The sequence below is a fragment of the Pezoporus occidentalis genome, unplaced genomic scaffold (genome assembly GCF_034315485.1).
Source record: "Pezoporus occidentalis ecotype Australia unplaced genomic scaffold, CSIRO_AGI_Poc_V1 ctg151, whole genome shotgun sequence".
Taxonomy (NCBI): Eukaryota; Metazoa; Chordata; class Aves; order Psittaciformes; family Psittacidae; genus Pezoporus; species Pezoporus occidentalis.
In genome coordinates this window covers 2,172,990-2,194,693 of record NW_026913328.1, presented here as the reverse complement: position 1 = coordinate 2,194,693, position 21,704 = coordinate 2,172,990, and the positions used below count along the sequence as shown (strand labels likewise).

The 21,704-nt window shown below is 37.7% G+C and overlaps 1 long non-coding RNA gene across 2 annotated transcripts in view; it reads left to right on the top strand.

Moving 5' to 3' along the window:
• Nucleotides 1-21,704, top strand: part of LOC134159846 (uncharacterized) — a 189,918-nt gene that overhangs the window by 148,764 nt on the left and 19,450 nt on the right. The window contains exon 3 of one of the 2 annotated variants that reach the window (XR_009963322.1): nucleotides 14,867-14,922. The exons of the other annotated variant lie outside the window; for it this stretch is intronic. This is a non-coding gene — a long non-coding RNA (uncharacterized LOC134159846). Of the gene's footprint in view, nucleotides 1-14,866; nucleotides 14,923-21,704 lie in introns of those variants that run through there. 2 annotated transcript variants of the gene reach the window in all.

The following is a 21,704-nucleotide window of genomic DNA, read 5'->3' as shown; positions in this document are numbered from 1 at the left end:
TAATATTAACGGTTACAGGAGCATGTCCTAAAATTAGAAGATAAAAACATTTTTTTCAGTTTTCAATTAGCATTAGACAAAATCATCTTTCTATGTTTTCATAGTTCTACAAAGCAGAACTATGTATTTGCTTTAGGAATATTAAATCCAACATCCATATACTACATTTGTAAGAGTTTAGGTGAAAAGTGTTTGACTTCACTTTTTGAAATCAGTAATATTATGGCAGTAGAAATAATGATGGAGTATATGAAGAAAAACCCAGGTGAACTGCTTCTTTTAATTAAGTAACGGTATTGAAAATTTTATGAATAAAATGCTATTTAACTTCTGTAAGTTTGCATTTGTTCAACCAGACTTTTTGCTATTTCTCACTTTGATTTTTTACCTGTCATTTCCTAAAAAAGTGACCAGCGACAACCTGAAATTAAAGGTTGGGGTTTTTTGTTTAGCTTGCTTTTTTTTTTTTCTGGTGGGTTTTTTTTTCTTTATTTTTTGTGGTAAACCCTCTAGCTATTGTTACGGCAATAAGCCTTGGTTGGCTGATACTGAACTACACGGTCAGGACTCTCATAAGGGAAATGCAGTCTTCATTCAACAAGCCTTTTAACAGCAAGCCAAGCTTGATTAAAATCATATACAGATGAAATCATTTCTTTACAATTCCTTTGTAGTTTTGTGCATTCCCAATAACTCTTTAGGCTTAACAATACTTTGGAGACAGCTGCGTTACTACTTAAGATCCTGTTGTTACTTCCAGTTATTGCTTAGAAGTCAAAATACGTAGTATAATTTCTGTTCAAATAACTGCAACTGTATTAATGTGATATACAAATGTGAAATGGGTTGGGCAAAAGTAAACATTACAGAAGGCAAGGAATTAGGGCTAGCTGTCTTATATGGAATGCCTCTGCTAAAGCCTTAAGGGGCAAAACTTTAAAAACAAACAGGAAACATTCTGTGAGCTTTGTTATTGTTACTCTAATCAAGCTGCAATAGCATACAGCAGTCCTAAATTACTTTGTATTGTAAAACATAACCACTACTTTGTCTGCTTAATTTATATTTGGACAGTCATTAAGAGTTTATGCTTCCTAAATTTACAAGCACAATGTAAAAAGAAGCAAACTTCACTAAAAGGAAACTAGGAATTCTTTTTTCTGGCATCTAGTCAGAGGGAGAATATTGTTGGTAATACTAAACAAAAGAAAACAAAACAACTCTCTTCTATCTATTGGTTAATTTTATTAGCCAGAGTCCAATTAAGTAACTATAATCCTGTTGATCTGTATTACTGATGTGCATTCCTTCCACAGCATAAAGAGGGGAGAGCTTAGGACTTCATTGATGGCAGAGGCCCGTTGCAAATGACAATTCACTACTACACAAAGCAAGAAAACAACTCAATCAAAAGGTCAAATTCCTTTCTATGGGTGATGACAGAAGGATGATAAGAGGAAAGCCTTTTTCTTTCCTTCCTTCTTTTAATGCATCCCTTCCTCAGTAAAGGGAAGTCTTTAAACTCCCCCTAATCAACAGGACCTCAAAAGTGGGTCCACCCTACCCTGCCAGCTAACAAGACAATCCAGGACATTGGCCACTAGTTGTCAGAACTAGTTGGGTGAGTTGATATAAAGCTCTTTTTTCAAGGACTTGTAATATTTGACCTGCGCTTTTATTCCCAGCCCACATGTATGCACATATCTTCTTCACCTTACCAGCTGTTTAGCTTCCACATACTGTTCCAGTGAAACAGCTTTAAGGCTTAGGCATGAAGAGCATCATTCTGTGTAGTCTTTCCAGAGGAAGGATTCTTGTAACTTATCCTTAAGACTTACAGGATTTTGTCCATAGCTGTTACCAGATAGCACATTTGAGCATGCAGAGTGCCTATGTATTTGCAAGACAAGTCCCCCTATTTTCTCTTTGGTAATCCAGATACTGAGCTGTTTCTACCATGTGTCTGCATTCCACATTAACTCCCACAGACTGGCTATCCCTGTCTGACATAGAGTAGGGATTGCACCTATACTCGTTTGATTGAAGGAGTCTGTATGCAGTTCAATTGGTTGTGGATGCGTTCTTTTACTGTGTGGAAAGAACTGAAGGCTTGAATCATGTCTGTTTCTGTGCACTTTTCAGCAGGATCAGAAATAATGCTGTGCTAATGCATAAACTCTTGTGAATCCCCAGAGATTCTGCTGAAGTTGTGAACAACCAGTGGCAAGTCACAGCAGTACAGAGAGCAAGTTATGAATCACTGCAGTCCTGCTGTTCAGTATTTCATGTATTTTTTCCTTCTTCCTCTCTTCCTTCTTAAAAAATGTAGAGAAGGTTTTGCATCCACTATGCCTATCTAATCTATACACTGCCAGAGTATACGAACGCTATTTCACTGGCATTGCTATTTGTGTTTACAGCCAAAGCAATCTTCTGCTGCAACATTCAATGAAAAGAAACAAGTAAAATATCAAGAATAAAAAGGAAATATTGTGGCAGCTTCTTGGCTACCAAAAATCAGATAATGCCGCTAAAGCCAATGGAGCTGCACCAATTTATATTTGTTCTAAGTCTGACTTAAGGTTTTAAAAAATAATGCTTTCTGAAGTCTTCTCTACAAAACCTTTCTATATATTCCATGTCATATGCATGTGTGTGCAACGAATTGTCTTAATCTTTAAAAAAGGAAACTAGGCCAAGATAAATATCATAGATGGGAAGATACCAGTAAATAACAGTAATATGATCTTTTCAAATAATTAATATGCCCTCTCTAATGCTAATTGAAAACCAAAAGAAGGGATATAGACTATTCAAATACAGCCCCTTTTTAGAGGGATGCTTAGTTTATCAATAAATATTAATAGCTACAGTTTAAAGTCATAACCCAAGTTTTATAGTATTTAAATTAAAACTACCATATTACAGAAACAGATAGGGTAAAGCATCTGCAAGTAGGGAGCAGAAAAATATTATGTAACAATAGTTATCTATCTGTCCAGTATTCAGGAAGTTTACAAGTTCTGTTAATTTTCTTTTAAATCTTTAAACCATGCATTTGACTTTATTTCTAAATTTCCATAGTTCCCCATGATATCTACCCTATCTAAAATCACCACCAGAACTTAGTTTTTCCCAAGGAATAACTTTTCTGAAGAAACAGTCTTCTTTTGATTTGCTTATATTATTTAACAGATTATTGTTTATGCAGTTAAAATGTTGCACTTTTCCTTCCTTGACACTTATTTATTAATGTAGGCATAAATATCACTGACCCAAGAGAGTATTGTTTCATAACACCTTTCTAGCTATGTGGTTTAAGTGATGAATATACCTGGGTTCTAGCCCGACATGCTCTTTCATTCATTGTCTTTTTAGGTTCTTGGTTTCACACTTCAAAAGTACCATGACCTTTTATCAGCCCACAATAGTGAGCATTTTCATCAAAGAAGTCCCTGAAATCATAGAATCATAGAATCATAGAATAGTTAGGGTTGGAAGGGACCTTAAGATCATCAAGTTCCAACCCCCCTGCCATGGGCAGGGACACCTCACACTAAACTATGTCACCCAAGGCCTCATCCAACCTGGTCTTGAACACCGCCAGGGATGGAGCATTCACAACCTCCCTGGGCAACATATTCCAGTCCTTCACCACCCTTACAATAAAGAATTTCCTCCTTATATCAAGTCTAAACTTCCCCTGTTTAAGTTTTAACCCGTTACCCCTTGTCCTGTCACTACAGTCCCTAATGAAGAGTCCCTCTCCAGCATCCCTATAGGCCCCCTTCAGATACTGGAAGGCTGCTATGAGGTCTCCCTGCAGCCTTCTCTTCTCCAGGCTGAACAGCCCCAACTTTCTCAGCCTGTCTTCATACAGGAGGTGCTCCAGTCCCCTGATCATCCTCGTGGCCCTCCTCTGGACTTGTTCCAGCAGTTCCATGTCTTTTTTATATTGAGGACACCAGAACTGCACACAATACTCCAGGTGAGGTCTCACAAGAGCAGAGTAGAGGGGCAGGATCACCTCCTTCGACTGGCTGGTCACGCTCCTTTTGATGCAACCCAGGATACGGTTGGCTTTCTGGGCTGTGAGCACACACTGAAGCCAGCTCATGTTCATTTTCTCATCAACCAACACACCCAAGTCCTTCTCCACAGGGCTGCTCTGAATCTTTTCTCTGCCCAACCTGTAGCTGTGCCTGGGATTGCTCCGACCCAGGTGTAGGACCTTGCACTTGGCATGGTTAAACTTCATGAGGTTGGCATCAGCCCACCTCACAAGCGTGTTGAGGTCCCTCTGGATGGCATTCCTTCCCTCCAGCATATCAACCGAACCACACAGCTTGGTGTCATCGGAAAACTTGCTGAGGGCGCATTCAATCCCACTGTCCATGTCAGCGACAAAGATATTGAACAAGACCGGTCCCAACACCGATCCCTGAGGGACACCACTCGTTACTGGTCTCCACCCAGACATTGAGCCATTGACCACAACTCTTTGCCTGTGGCCATCCAGCCAGTTCTTTATCCACCGAGTGGTCCATCCACCAAATTGATGTCTCTCCAATTTAGAGACAAGGATGTTGTGTGGGACAGTGTCGAACGCTTTACACAAGTCCAGGTAGATGACATCAACTGCTCTACACATGTCCATCAGTTCTGTAGCCCCATCATAGAAGGCCACCAGATTGGTCAGGCAGGATTTCCCCTTAGTGAAGCCATGCTGGCTGTCACCAAGCACCTTGTTGATTTTCATGTGCCTTAGCATGCCTTCCAGGAGAATCTGCTCCAAGATTTTGCCAGGCACAGAGGTGAGACTGACTGGTCTGTAGTTCCCCGGGTCATCCATTTTCCCCTTCTTGAAAATGGGGGTTATATTTCCCTTTTTCCAGTCATCGGGAACTTCACCTGACTGCCATGATTTCTCAAAGATGATGGCCAGTGGCTTCGCAACTTCATTTGCCAGCTCCTTCAGGACCCACGGATGGATTTCATCAGGACCCATGGACTTGTGCATGTTCAGATTTTTAAGATGGTCTCAAACCAGTTCCTCTCCTACAGTGGGCACAAGGTCTTCATTCTCACAGTCTCTGCGTCTGCCTTCCAAGACTTGGGTGGTTTGGTCAGAGCCTTTGCCAGTGAAGACCAAGGCAAAGAAGTCATTCAGAACCTCAGCCTTCTCCAAATCCTGTGTAGCCAGTTCTCCCAAGAGCTTCCTGGGGGGATCTACGTTGTCCCTAGTCTGTTTTTTATTTGCTATGTACCTGTAGAATCCCCTCCTGTTATCCTTAATATCTCTAGCCAAGTTTAATTCTAACTGGGCATTAGCTTTCCTAACCTGGTCCCTAGCTTCCCAGACAACATCTCTGTACTCTTCCCATGCCGCCTGTCCTTGCTTCCACTTTTTATCAGCCTCTTTTTTCAATTGAATTTTCCTCAGGAGCTCCTTATCCATCCAAGGAGGTCTCCTGGCCCTCCTGCTGCACTTCCTTCTGGTTGGGATGCAACATTCCGGAGCTTGCAGCAGGTGATCCTTGAATATCAACCAACAGTCTTGGGCCCCTCTGCCCTCAAGGGCTGTATCCCATGGAACCTTACTAAGCAGGTTCCTGAAGAGGCCAAAGTCTGCTCTTTTGAAGTCCAGGGCAGTGAGCTTGCTACATGCTCTGGAAGGTAGATTGTTAATTGTCAGGCACTCTTAGACAAAGAACGCAATGAGGAGGGAGCTCTGAATAGGATGGTCTTTCAGTAAAAAAAAAAAAATCTTTTAAGTTCACTATAAAATTCCAATAAATTAAGCTGATAAGATCTAAATGAGAGACTTTGTACAATTCAATTTGCCTTTAATCACACTTCAGTCTGTCATCAACTGGCCTTATCAAAACTTACAGGTGTGATATTTACAAAAAACATCATTATTCTTCCATGTGCAGCATGTCAAGGTCTAGTATTATTTCATCCCACAGCTGAAGTATTAAATTAATTGGTATCTGTTTGCTCATCTGTGAAAAGCATCCATCTCTCAATAACATTGTTACAATTTCTTCTAGTGTACTGATAGAAAAGTAAGACTGAGTTCTATTTGACATACTTTTTTATGGTAGGTCATCTTAGCAGCTCATTGTTAGCTAAAACAAGATAGTACAAAGAATGTTGCCATTTTGAGAACAGAACTTTTAAAAAATTATTCTTTTGTAGAAAATTGCTTCATTCCACCAAAAAAAAAAAAAAAGACACCAAACAAAAAACAACTTGGAAGCTGTGTCTGAAACTCCTTCAGATCTTCCTCCTTCCGATAGGTAAGGCTTCTTATAGTTTAACTTACAGAGATGCCATAATGCCACTAATAATATCTGCTTGTATGGTACCATAATGACAGTCTACATGTAATTCTTGATTTTTAAATGAACAGGTTCTAGTGATAACATTTCTGAGCAAACCTAATAATGATGTCCCTTGAACAGGACAAATTTTTTTACTATAGTAAGATCCAACTTTTAGTTTGACATTTGCAAGTTCCTTTTTTTACTTAGGCTGTGTCTCTCTTTCCTGCTTTTTATCAACTGAACCAAAATTTTCGTAATCTCCTTTTCCTTTTCCCCATTTTTCACTCTTTAGCATGCCTTAGTTCTTGAGATTATATCATGCTTTAAACATCCTTCAGTTATCTGTGCATAGCAAAATTAGAATAATGACATAACATTTTTTGCTGAATAGCAGTACCAAAGTTACCCTACACATTTATAGGTCTCACTATATTAAAATTTGAACAGGGCTAAAAAGCAGACTCCACTGTGCAGACAATATGTTGTCTGGCACTTTGAAAAAAAACATACAAATTTGGCAAAACAGAATATCCACAAGGTTACTTCCCATTTATGTAGACTTAGCTAAATACTACTCTTAACAGACATTTACTTTAACTGCTCTATTATCTCTAACTTCATTTCCATTGTAAAAGTTTATCTATATAATATTTTTAAAGTTCAATTTTATAATTATATATATGTATTAGAGATCTAAATTCAAAGCGTAGTAAGATTTTAAGTATTTTTAAAAAGCTTACTTCAAGAGCTGTGATTATTTATCTGTGACATCTTAATTCTTGAAAAGTAGGAATATCAAATTACCTGTCGAAAACAAATGCATTGAAACAACTTGTAATTACATGCCTATGTAGTCTGCACTTGGATAAAACATTAGCTTGGTTTGTTTTTCTTCCAAGACTGATAAATTCTGATCAAATTCCATCCTGACCAAACTGCATTCAAATGTCCATAAAAGTAAAAGAAACAATATAAGGCACATTCTAGCTTGGGTGATTTTACCATTTGTTTCAAGTTGATTGCTTACAATTATCATCATAATTGCAAGGTTACCAGAAAGAATGTGGAAAACAGGGGCAACTGCAAAAGTGATCCACTTCAGGGCAATGTGAATACTAATACACTTCATCACTAGGTGATCAGGAAAGATCAGTTTCCCTGGAACAGTGCAAAGTGTAGCATGATGATTTGTAAACTACACACATTAGTTTAAAAGAAAAGACATTAATTAAACAGACCAGCTCATGATAGTCCTTGTTCCCTCTTTTACATCTCCCAGTTAAAAATCCATGTACTGATGTACTGATAACCCTGGTGTTATTTGAGGTTATTTGTTTATAATGTAGCTCATAATCTGTATGTATTGTCTGTATTAGTAAGTATTGCTTCTCATTTGGATAAAAGTGGTATTCCTTTAAGTTTCCCGAGCAAAAGCTTCCAGTGAAGCTGGAGAAGGTTTTTTGTGCATTCTGTAGTTTGTATGTCTGCTGGGGCTTCAGAAGTTTGAAGCTTATACTCAAATCTGCCTTTAACATTCTGGTAGAGATGGACACCCACAATACTTACAGCCACTCAAGTACTCAGTATTATCAGACTACTGAATTGTAATTATGGAATAAACAAATTTAGAACTAGTGTTACAGAGAAGCAAAAGGTGAAATTATCTAGGGCCACACACCACAAAGTCTCCACCAGTGTGAGTCAAATTATGCCATGAGTCTCCAGCATGTGAGGAAACATACTTATGCTTTTTCCTGTGCCTATATCCTTTTCACAGGGTAGTGCAGCTCTGAAAGGGAACTGGATACCAAATCATTTGGGCCCTACACAATTGTATTTATTTTTTATTAAAGAACATAAAATACTTTGGAATAGCAGGGACTACCATACACCAAAAAAGCCTGGATATATGGTATTGAAGGGAACAGGGAAGGAAAAGAGGAAATAAATTGGTGACCTATTTGAGCATCAGGTTAAGAAGTCTCTGTCAATTCCCATTTCTGCATCATGGAGGGAAAGAGTTTAAGAGAAAACTCAGGTAAACAGCATGCACATTTCAGCTCTTGCATTGAGAAAGGTAGCTAGATTTCCACTGAGACTTTGTCTGAGGGAGTGGGGGGAGGTGGGGGGGGGGGTGGCTTAATGAATGGATTTGATACAATTATCATTATAAGTTTTTAGGAGGATGTTCCACAAACCGCTGTCTTACAATACAAGTATAAAGCTTCTTACTAACTACTTTGTGTTAAGGTTTTCCCAGTAATTTTCTCCTTACAACACATCTGGAGCAATGTCTGTTATAGTTAGGTTTTATAATCCTAGGGGGAACACTGCACATTATCAGTAAAATGTTTATGTTTAAGAACAAGAATTAAATCCTTTCTTGGCCAGTACTCTGAAGTGTATACTCAGACTTCCAGCTTCTTTTAATCACTTTCCTTTTAGAACTTCAGCAAGTGGCATCCCCTATCCCAGCCCCTTTATTAATGGCCAGTTGTAAATGACTTTAGCAAATGGAACACCATTTGTCACACTGTAACAAGTGACGCACTGTACTGTATTTCTAGCCCTACCACTTAATTTAAGCATTGAGATTTATAGCTCATCATCATCCTCTCTATCTTTCTGTTCCTTTTTTGTGTCTTTCCAAGTGCTAAAACAGGTTGTTGGGAAAGAGTTTTTTAAGTAAAAGCATTTCTACCTTGGCTCAGAGCACCGAAAAACACTCATTTGACTCTTACCTCCATAGTGAATTCTCCTGGTGGTTTTTCTTCTTCTATTTAATTGCTTCTCCACATTTAACTGATATTTGATGAAAAGATCCCCCTATTTTACAATTTCTCTCAAAATAATCCCACTGTAATTCCATTGCAATCACCTGTGTATACACTATATTTGTTTATTACTTTGAAAGACACATATGGTTCAGTCAGCAGTGAACTCGTACTGCAAATTAAAAACTTTTATTTGAACTTGAAATTACTTCTTTCTTCAGTGTGCCACTATGCTCCATGCCATCAGCAAATTTCCCTGGGCTACAAATTTGTAGCCCATTCCTCTGTCTAGGCTATATAGATTTTTATATAGATTACAGACACTGTGTGTGATTTATATACTGCCACATGGAAAGTGGCAGACATCCAAGAAGTGACCCCACCGGTTTACAGCTCCTATGAATCAAACATCTGTTCTGTGTTTGTGTGCATTTGTTTGTTTGTTTACTTAAGAGCACTGAGCATTGGCCTTGCACATGCTTACCCTATCTCTTCTAACAGAGCAGATAGGTTTGGGGGTTTTACTTTTAATTATAGTAGATAGCATACCTTTTTTTCATGTACTGTTAGCAATCAGCTGCTCATTTCCTTCCAAACTGGTGAGACCACTGCTCTCTTGGTCAACTATGAATGCCTAGCTGAACATGAGAGCCCTGAAACAAATGTTACATCTGCAGCAGTGTGTAGATTTAATACTTCCAGACTGCAGTCATTTGGTCTGTTTTCTCCACTGTCAAACATTTTGTGAAGTTATTTCACTGATACAAAGTAAGTGCAATGCAGAAATTCAATAACAGGCATGCAGAATTTCCAGGTACACCAATGCTGATATTTTGCACTGTTTATGCACCACTGTAGCTTATAAAAAATGGCACAGGTTAGCAAATAATCAGGACCAGTAACATATGTTAGGCACACTGTCTGGTAGGTCAAAGACAGTGAAGTTAATAGCCCGTCTCTGTCTTTCTGTAACAGTTGTTACCAGCTCTGTTTTCTGCACTAAAAGAATGCTGAAACCATTCCAGTGCTTTCCTGAATCCTTGCAGCTACGAGCCTAAGCAGGGCCTTGTAATGTGAAAATGGTATTCAGCAGCTTTCAGAAGTTCTATATAAATTATGTCATATGATTGTAAATTCTCAGAAAAAAAGAAGAGCTAAAGATCAAGCATGTTGTTTTAGCTAGAATTCCAGTTGCATGTGTCTACCTTCCAGCGGCCAGAAAGGCAGGCAGGATCTGTGCTCTGTGTGCCTGCGCTAGGGTGCAGCCTCAGCTGAGACTGATGAGCTCTCCATGTGTACTAGTAAGGCTATTCAAGTCCCTGAGTTGCCTGGCCTGCAGTCTTTGAGCTTAGCTAAGGGTTGGCCTGAAACATTTTCAGTTCCCCCCCCCCCCCCCCCCAAAAGAAAAAAACAAACCCCTATCTATAAACTGGAAAATGAACTGAGAATAGAAGAACTGGAAAACAATTCATCAACCTGCTGCTCGCCAACGTGGTCTTCTGTAAAACTTCAGGAGGAATTCCAAGGAGTCTGCTAAATTAAGGGATTAAGAAGTCATAGAGTTACTGAACAAAATGAATCAAATTCAATTCTAAAAATAAGGAGGTAAAGTCTTACTAAATTTTATGAAGCTGCACCTGCTCACATAGCTTTGAATATTAACCCAGTAAATCACCTTGTGTACCCCTACATTAATCCATTGTTTTCTATAATATATTCTCAAATGCTTTGTCTCCTCTGATGAGGAGACACTCACTTTGAATGTGATCCCTTTGTATATGCTGGCCAAAATCGTATGTTTGTTTTCCCAGTGCTGTGTCACATTGCAAGCCCTTATTTAATTTGCTGTTCACTACTAGCCTCAAGTCCCCCCCTTTTTTTTTTAGTGCTTTCCAAACACTGTCTTCCTTCCATAGTGTATTTCTGCTACAGATTATTTCCCTTAAGTATTTGACTTTTTTAGTTTTCAATACTGAATATTGTTTTTTCTTGGTTTTCAGATTTGCTCCCCAGGTGTTGTAAGTTATCTAGCTCTCCCGGTCATTTAATGTCATTTAAATAAAACTTCATAGATATATAATGTGCAATTAAGTTGTATTCCCCTCTTCCCCTTTTTTAATTCATTTATAGTTAAGTAAGGGGGAAATGCAAAATGGTTACAATGGAAAAAGGGGGAAAAGGTTACAGATGGAATTAACACCAGTGCCCACAGTACCTTGCTGGGTACCTCTAATTCCCTTTGTATATATGAATATTAAAAATAAGTATGATACCTTTGCATATCCTCTGAAATATCTTCATAATTTGAAATAAACATGTTTTCTATTGGATGGACTAATAATATGAAATGTTTTATCTCTTTTGAACCTCAGCATTCTTTTTTTCTTTGTACATGAGTGTATTCAAAAAGTCATTGCATAAAGCAGTATGAATCCTGTTGCACAAAATGAAAATGCCAGCATTTTACCTCTTTTCAGGGCAGAGCTGTGTATTTTAGTTAGTGACTGCATTAAGTGTGCACAAGGCTAGAATGAAGCTTCAGTGCCATCATGATGTTTCTTTAAGCAGTGTTTTTCCAATTTCAGACACAATTCTAAGAGCATAATCTAAGACATTCCCTCTGGAGCTGCCTCCATACACAAACACACTTTAATAAGTAAGACCTCTGCCAGGGTCATCAAGACTGAAATGAACAACAACAAAAAAAATCTTCAGCACTGCTCTTATTTAGTTAGTGACCCAACCTTACCCTTTAAATATGGTAGGATCAACATACTGGGGCATGACCTCAAAAAGCTGTCATGTCACTTTTACTCTGCTTTTCTTTTAAAATGTTATGTAAGTTGGGGAACTCAGCTACAACGTGTGCTGTATCATATATCTAGATTTATTTCTCTGGATTATGGGAAATATCTGTGGAGTGGGTGTGTTTAATTATTTGCAGATTTATATTGGTATTTTAGGATTGAAATGGCAAAACTGAAAAATAAAAATGTCACCAGTAAATTTTTAGCGACTGAAAATGATCACCTTATTAGTATTCAGTAGTTCTATCCAGATCAGCCATTCTTTGTTACTGTTTTCAATCCACCCCAATTTGGTTCAGACTTGGACAAGTCTTTTTCTAAACAAAAATTATTGTAAAAGGATGGACAAAGCCTGCAAAGGTAACTCACAATTATCCCATCTTGATTCAGAATTACTAAATATTAGTTTTAATGCCACTAGTACACAGTTCTTTATTCTGACAACAGGCAGAAACACCATTTGGTAGCACGAGGCAGTATTTCAGTTGTTGTTTTAATGTTAACTGATATTTCAAGGATAAAGGCAAAATTCCAGCTGTGAAATAATACATTTCAAATTATTTGTCTTTTTTTTTTTTTTGACACTTTATTCTTTTATTTTAATAACACATGGTTGTTAAAACGTTGCTGTATAACCAAAGCCAAGCACCTGAAGGGAAACAGAAAGTGTGAAATATAAACTTTTCCTAGTGTGCTTAATGTTTTTGAATAGTAATTATAATAATAATAACAACAGTTCTAAGACCACATTAAAGCCCCTATTCTGATACTACGGCCTCTGTCATAGGCCTGGTACACATTAGGAAAGCACACTGTAACACAAAAGATATCCAAAGGGATGGGAGAGCATGACACAATCTAAACATAGAACAAGAGTGGGGCAACACCTGCACTTCCTTTCCCAGGAATGCAGCAGGATCTAACATAAGAATATTTTCTTTCAGAGCTTCCCCCTCACAGTATCTTTCTCAAACAAAGCCCATCTACCAGTTACGAAAAGGCAGCAATTAACTCCATTGTTCTACATAGAGTGTTAAGGAAAAGTTACTTTCTGTAAGGAAGGGCAACAGACCAAAAAAGAGCCAGAGTAGATTCTGGTATGATTCATAGCACTGCATGGGAGAGGTGATGTTTCCATGTTTTTCATGGCGGATGTGAAAGGCCAGTGACATTTGCATCTCATAGGATAAACCAAAACAGACACAAGTATAGTTTTGAAACTTCTCAGTTTGAATTTGTAACAACATGGTATTTCATCAGTTTTTTCTTAGGAGGCCTTTTATCTTTAAACCACAGATCATCATCTCAAACCCCAGTGAAAGACTGGAATTCAAAGTTTAGAGCATGTTGTGTTTAGAACATATCTTTTCTTCCTTAACAATAGTTTCTAATTTTCTTTTATAGCTAAGTTTTCACGTGAAGTTTGGCGTCATTTCTAGTTTGAAATTTGTCTACTTCTGCTTTTCGAAGGTTTATTTTTCAGAGATACTGTAAAAATGGTATTTTTAAGTGCCATGAAACATCACATAAAATGTAATAAGAATGGTTAGCTATTTTATCAGAACCAAAATTATGGCTGTGATTTTTTTTTTTTTAATATAAAGAATGAATCACCTTCAAATTTCAAAACAAGAATGACAGATGCTTCATTTATCTTGCCTTTGTCAGGGAGATGAACTAGTTCTGTTTTTCTCAATCTTTTATAGTCAAAACATCATCCAACCCTGTTCAGAAAAAGTCTGTGGACTACAGTGTCTCCAACTCTTCTTCAACAGGTAGGAAAGAGGGGTAATAAATAAAATACTGAACATTTAGATTAAACTGTACTCTGTGATTTGAAAAAAAAAAAAAAGTCTTAATTTCACTGCAGTAGTTACAAATATAGGTTCCCAACTGTGTCTGCCTGCGGGTACTGACTGCAGTGGGAAGCCAACTCCCCATTATGCCTGCCTGTGGGTATTGACAGCAGTCAAGAGCCAGGTTTTGCCTCTGCCTGCCAGGAGGCATTTGATAACAATTGGGAGGCAGCTCCTGACAATGCCTGCTTGCTGGCACAAGCAGCAGCCCTTCTGCAGCTCACCAGTGGTCTGCAGGCTGTTGAGTTATACTGGATCAGATTAACCTCCGGAGGTCCTTTCCAATTCCGTTTTCTAAAGTAGTATGATATGACTTGCCATAAATTTCAGGGATGTCAACAGGATTTTAGGAAAGGCTTTGTTTTAGAAGATGCTAATGAGCTCTGCTGATAGATTATCTCACTAGAGAGGAGAAAATGAATTTATTATGTCAACTGGAGACTTTCTAGAGAAGTTGTATTAATTCAAGACCTCTGTGAATTATCCTCTACTAGTACCCTGAGAAAGGACTGTTAACTGAATAAGTTGTGTAGGATCCTCTCATGGTGACTACAGAAAAGTCTTTCTATGCCCACCTCCATCATAAAAAACAATGCTGCACCAGATCACTGGTGATGTGATGGCTCATGAAGGCCTACTCAGTAATTTAAGATTGGAATTAACTTCACAAAGTCAGTCAGAGATGAAGTGTGAAAGAGTGGTGGGGGAATACAGGCACTCCAGCTCTGCTCCCTCTTCCATCTGCCATACATTTTGTTGTAGAGTCCTTAAGCGAAGAGGAAGCAGGAGGAAAACTTGAATTTAGTAAATGGCAATGTATTTCTTACCTTGGGAGAGCTGATAAAAGGCATGTTTACACTCAGTGTCTTGGAGCGAATACTTATGAATCCAGACAGTTTTTAATTCTGCTTACTGTACATTGGAGTCTAAAGAACAGATGTTCTTGATGGAGGGTACAGTGTTGGGTTTTGCTTCTTTTCTGAATGATAATTAGTAACAGTTTTCCCTCAATTAAGTGTGATCAGCCTCCTCTTTTTCAAATGTAAATGTTCTGCAAAAGCCGACAGAGTTGAGATAACTGGACTAAATGTTCTCCTCAGGTCCCTGGTTTCAAGACAGCTAACAAGTCTGGTTCTTCAGAACATGGACAGAGAATAATAAGCAAAGTTTGCTTCCAGCTATTTAAATTCATCAGTGGTATCTCTGTGTTAAAAGTCACTGAGGGGTCAGGATTTGTTCCACAGAATATGTGGCTCTCAGCAGTTGAACATCAGTATAATCAGGTGCTTCTTCAGTTATGAGTGAAATCTAGCGGAAAGTCTAGCAGTGGAAAGTTACAGATAGCAGGTTTTATGTAATCATATTCAGAATGAGAGGATAATAAACAATATTTGAAGGCAGGATTTCTTGCGAGAGTAAATTTTGTTTTGTTTGAAAGTTTTACAGATTAAATACTGGAAAGTACTTTACACGGGGGAAATAAACAATGGTCTTTAATGTGTAAAAGGCTCTGAGTAGCTGAATGTACAGCTGCATCTTGGAAAAAGAGTAAGGTTACGAGAGTGAGACTAAGGACGTGTATAGTCATTAACTACTGAAATTGATATGAAGTCCAGTGGTGCCTGAGCCTATCTGAAGATTAGGAAAGCTCTTTTTCTTAGTTATTTCTGTATTGACACATTTTCAGAACAAAAATATTGTATGCAAAATTTTGCTCCTAGAGTAAAAGAAATAATTAGTTTCACTGACTGTGAGCAGGTTACAGGTTATAGATGAATACAGGTTATAGACTGAATCAAGCTTGTTTCTTGTCAGGTTAATATACATACCAGTTCATTTTCTGTGCTATGATTTTTACCAAGCCGTCAGTTTTGTGCATGCTTTAAAGAACATGGTTGCAGGAATTAAACTACACATCTGTTGCATTTTACTCTTTAGAAGTGAGACTCATTTTATTGTTTAGAAAAACTAGAGTCTTAAATTGTGTTACTCCTTCAAAAAGACATTCCCAGAGTGTTTCAATCAAGTATTAAAATTTCATTCTTTCCTTCCTTGAAAGTTTCCTTGTAGCAGCAGTTGCCTACATAGTCTGAAAACACATCAGAAAACATTAAACCAATATACCCCTATTGGCTATAATTGTCTTGGGAGACTTATGATGCTTAATAATAATGACATGAATTATAAAAGATCTGCAGTAACTGGCTTAAAATTCTCTTATGCAAAAACTGTCGAGAAGTTTCCAGCAGAATTTGGTGTCTCTCCTTTCTATCCATTGTGATTGTGTTCAAGACAGTCCTTGAGGGCATTTACTTTCACATGTATTAAATAATCATTAAGTATTTTGAAAGCAATAGAAATAAAAAGCAGTTAAGTTCCACAAATATAACAACTATTTATCTCAATGAGTCCAGAAAAGAAGCAGATGGAATGTATTTCCAGTATTATTAAGCATTACAACTTGTTTAAAAGCTCCCAAATTTGCAGTGCAGTGTACCTGAATCACAGATTGTATATTATTCCCCAGTCTCATTAGAGCTTTCAAGGAGAAAGCCATCCTTACTTCTGCAGGCTACTACTGTGTCTGCCAATGCAATTTATGGCGCAGGAGTGACCATTAACTCCTACTCCTTTAAAATGTATTTTCTCTTAGAGACCTTGACAAGTTAGACGTAGGACAAAAGTGTAGTTTATTGACTTCTGATTGAAGAAGATGGAAAAGTCTACTAAAAAAAAAGAAAGTAACAAAAATAAAGCTTGAATTATGTATACTGTAAGGTAATAAACAAGATGTCCTAACCACTAAATCCTCCCATGAGAATATATTGTTATTTATTACTTGTTGTACACTGGAGAAGTTAAAGAAGGAGTAGGGCACTGTTGTGTTCAGTGCTGTATGGACAGAACAAAAGCCTATTTGAAAGAGTTTACCAAATATATTTTCATTTGAACATGTATTCATAATCCTAACTATTATATATTTAAAATTCAGTCACAACAGTCATCTATAATTACCTATCTAAATAAATATGTAGCTCACCTCTCAAAGCAACATTTGCTTTTCATTCATGCCAACAGACCCTAAACAAGATCAGGGCAGCAATGGGCTGTCCTTGCACTATATGAAAGTGTTAGCTTGTCAGGAGTCAAGAGAAGCAAAATGAGTGGCTAAGCATCCCAGAGTAGGGCATATCAGAGGCAAGTAAAGAAAGTTCAGCCTTCCTTCAGATCAGTTTCCTGTTGTCTAGATCCCTTTGACAGTAATGAAGCCTTGCTTGGACCAACAGTCATTTATTCCTGCAGCACTTGCTCGTGGCAGTGGCCCTACTCATTCCAGTTTGACAGACTGCTGCCAGCACACCATTTAGTTATAAATATTTGCAGTATCTGGCTTTATTCATTACTAAATTAGTTTCATTACGATGCTAGTTTTTACGATATATATTCTATTGTGTTTTGACTGCTATCAGAGGGAGTAAGAATAGATCTTGTTTCAACTCGAGCCCAGAGAACATGACTTCATTGCTGAGTTACAACCACTAATGTGGCTGTGGGGGCATTTACAGCATACAGTAGTATTTCTAAAGGCAAATACAGAAAAAATAGTAGTAGACAAAAAAAAAGAAGTATAAGGTACACAGTTTGACAAAGGTATGCAGCCCTAAACACTTAGCTATCTGATCCATTTTCACTGGAAAGTGCTTTCAGTCATAACACATGGCCTCCCTGTGCTTCTTTGTTCCGAAGCATAAGACTGTTCATAGAGAAGTCCAAAAGATTCGTTTTCTTTCAAGCAGTCTGATTTTGATACCGGACTAGATGGTGAATCCCACCAGTCTAATACTCATTGTATGACTTTGCTGCCTCTTCCAATTCATTACATTGCAAATTCCTAGTGAAATGTCGATGCAGTTTCCAAGGAAATGTTCAAAAACCTGGTCTCTATGGGTGGTAAATGACATCTTACTTCTCTCATTCAAAACAGAGATTTGGCAACTTTGGTAAAGGTTTAATCAAAGCTTTGAAATTAACCAATAGGAAATTCCGGGCCTTTATACTCTACTGCTGTTATGTTGCATCTCAGAAGCACAAATTAAATGTCAGAAAAGAATTGATTTTCCCATCTTGGAACCGACAGCTCTTAATTTCTTTGATATTAAAGATAGTATTAAAGTCAAAGGAAACCCACAAAAGCTCCTTAAGATTCACAGGGGTTTCTTTTTCTCTCTGTGTGTTTTGCTTTCCCCTATTCTTTCTAAGCAGTAAATAGGAAACCACAAATCCCACAAATCATGAAAGATCCATACAGATCTTGAGTATTGAAAGTCTTGTTCCTGCGTCCCAACTCAAGGGCACATAGGAGAATTGTAGAATGCCTGAGCAATTGCTGCTAAGAAGGCCTTGGAATTACAAAAGTTAGCTCCCTGAAAAAAAAGATGTGAAACAAAAAACAACATCAGCGACAAAAAGCAACCCATATCTCAGTGGTCAGTAGTGAGCAAAAATCACTAAGAGAGGAAGAGAAGAATTATTATACCACATATGAGTCTATGGCACCCTCCCAAGCCAAAGACTTTTTAGAGACCTTACTACTTTCCCTTGGGTTTTGTTTGTTTTTTTTTTTAAGTGATGTTAGAAACTGAAAAGTTGCAGAGAAAGGCAGGTAGGATGATCAGAGATGTGTAACAGTTTCTGTGCAAGTAATAACTAACATCTGGGACAGATGACTGATGAGGGATATGATATAACTCCATAAAATCAGAGTAGCATAGAGAAGGTGATTAGGGAACAATTAATCACTGTCTCTTGTAACATGAGAAAAGTGGGCATCAGATTATATTGTCAGTAAGTTAAAATCAAACAGTACATTACAGTACATAATCATGCCTAAATATTTCTGAGGGGGCTGTAGATAATAGATTTTGCATGGATTCAAAAAGCAATTAGACAAACTCATGATACCTACCAAGAACTGAGTCAGAGTATAACTGACTGCAGGTGACTGAGAGGTGGAATATTATAGTAGGGAGGCATCATTAGATGCCTGTCCTGCTTTCATACTCTTTTCTAAGCATCTGCTACTGAGCATTGGGCTACAGTTACTTTTGGTCTGAAGAAATAATACTATTCTTACATATTTGCTGGTGTTTCCAGAAAATAGAGACATGTTGGAATACTTCTGCTAGGATCTTCCTTTTCTCTTTATGTCTGAGATGCAGAATATCCACAACTTCACTGAAAACCACAGTGATGATACTCAACACATCTGAAGACCTGTTCCCAACATGTCTTTTAAAGGGTTTCTACACAGAACTGCATGAAAACTTGGTCACTCAGTCTTTTATGCTAGACACAAGGGACCACCTAAGTTACACTGTATTAATTAATTTACAGTAGCAAATCAGACGTGCATTAACTGAGGTAAGGATGAAAGCAGTACAAAGAATCGAAAGAGAACAGACTTTTTCTTTCCCCTGTTAGTTACTGACTGTACAAGTCTTTGGAACCTAGTGATGTTGCACTGCAGCTACCCCCAAACATAACCGATGTCAGAATAGTATCAGATATATCCAGAGGTGGGGTTTTTTCTTTTTCAAATGGTATAGATTCTGTTTTGGTACTTTTTACCAATGCTTTTCTGGTCAGTTGATCCAGGACAGCCAAAATCTTGAAACTAAAAGGGAAAGCTAAAGTAGTTGTTGAAGTTGTCAAGCTAACCCTTTGGATTTGTGTTGGTTCTTTTCCCCTCCCCTCTCTCCCCCTCTGGAGTCGGTGCCTCACAAAAATACTGTTCTCCCAGAGGTTGGCATTTTTGTGTTGCTACCACAGTACTCATCCCTTACTTTGGTTTTGCCCATAATCTACCATATCGTGTATATGACAGAAAGTACTTTTCTAACAGGAGCCCAGTGCCTTTCAGTGAATGAACACTACAAACCAAGTTATATTTTAATTCTATTGCTGTAAGTTTACAGAGTTGGAGAAAAATACTCTCTTCCAGCTCTTTCTCTCTTGCTGTAATCTGTCCTTGTTCTTCACTTCTTCCACCTCCCGTCCAATCTGGTTTGCATTTTTGAGGTATGATTTGGTAGCAAAGTGGGAAAATATTGAGAGTTTATAACTTAAATTAGAGAGTGTGCTGTGCTATGCTTTCATTAAAACTACAGAAAAAAAACCCGTAGGTGAGTGGAGTATACGATCAGAAAAGTCCCAAATCCTATCATTACATTTTACCTTTTTTAACTCTAGTGCAATAAAGCAGATCTCCTGAATTTTTAAGACTTGAAAATGTCTGTAGCAAAAAGAAGAAAGAAGACATACAAGGCTGTTTTCCCATTCCCACATTTTGCGCCTTGTTTTCATAATACTGCATCTGTATTTCTTCAAATAGTTCTGATGATACACTATAATAAGGTTCCCCTGTCTTCCACTTCCTCTTACAATTCCCTGAATAGTAATGGGAATTTACTTACTGGCTGAGAAACAGGTCCAAAAGCTATATGAAATTTTTAGTGTCTAAAATGATATACGAAATGCTGAAGATTAATTTTCTTCGAATTACAGAAAAATATAGCAGTTATGCCTTCTCTTGTCTATCAGATATTCCATGCCTGTCTTTGGAGACGAAAAAGTTTGTAAAGCTTTTGCCTCATTGGCAAATAGAAATAAATAAACTAAATAAAGCACACCACAAGAGCCCACTCCATCATTCCTAAATCCACTTTCTCTACAAATAGGCAGGTGTTTGCTCTATATACTCTGTCAGGCTAAACATACTGCACTCTAAAAAAGTCCAAGGTACTGTTCATATTCCAAATATACTGTAATGCCTGAAACACAAACTGAGAGGGAAAACACAATCCAAATTCTGCTGACTTTTGGGGGGAAAAATATATATTCTGTAATTTGCACAGCAGCACAATTTCACCAATCTTTTCAATATAACTACAAGAAAGAAACAGGGCAGAAAGCCCTGTTCAGTTTGGTGTCACAGTGGTCCCCATAAGGCATCCTTCTTCCTGACATGTAGCATAGGTATCAAAGCTTCTGTATGTCTTACCAATTTCCAGCTGCTCATTCAATTGCTTGTTGCCTTCATGAGCTATTACTTATTCAAAGTTTTAAGACCACCATGGAAGAACTCAGGACCAAAGAAACAACAATTTTTTCTTGTATTGCCCCTCACACCAGGTGGTGTGCCACTTAGATGTTGATTATTTGGATTCATACCTTTATATCTTTTTAACTCACTGCCTTATGCACATTTCTTACACTCTGGCCAACTTTGTTGCAGCTTGTTATGTCTCATCATGTTTTCTTGCAATTCATCACTCCAGCTTCCAGCAGCCTAATCGGATGCCATGTAACTGAATTTAACACAACAGAATGTATAAAAAATATTTTTTTTTCAGAATCTTTTCATCTGCCAGCATGCTAGGTACTGAGCCATGAATCTGTGCATAATGGGGAAATAGAAGATGTATGCCCAATGAAGTACGTCTGCTGTTTGTGAATTAATAAGCAGATCTCTCCAAAGTAAAACAGTATTTCAATTTACAAACATTTGCTGTAACTATTGGCATGCCATGCTTCATATTGCTTATATTCACACATCTTCAAGCTAGTGTCTCCCTCACTCCTTGCCCATGACCAAAGGTATGTATCAAACATCTCTTTTCTGAGGGGTGATAATTTTGGTAGTCCATAGTTGTGATTTCCCTTTATTTCTATAAACTTCCATTTTTAATTTGTTCATTGTTTCAGTGTTTCTGATACAGATTTATTAAAATTAAGATGTAAGTCCTGTTACAAAGGAACGAATTAGGTGCAATGCACAAATTAGCTATACTTAATTTTTTTACTAAACACACCAAGTCTTGGTGGTGCAAGGCTTGAGGTGCTTAGATTTTTGTAGTTGTTGTCCACTTCACTTTGTAA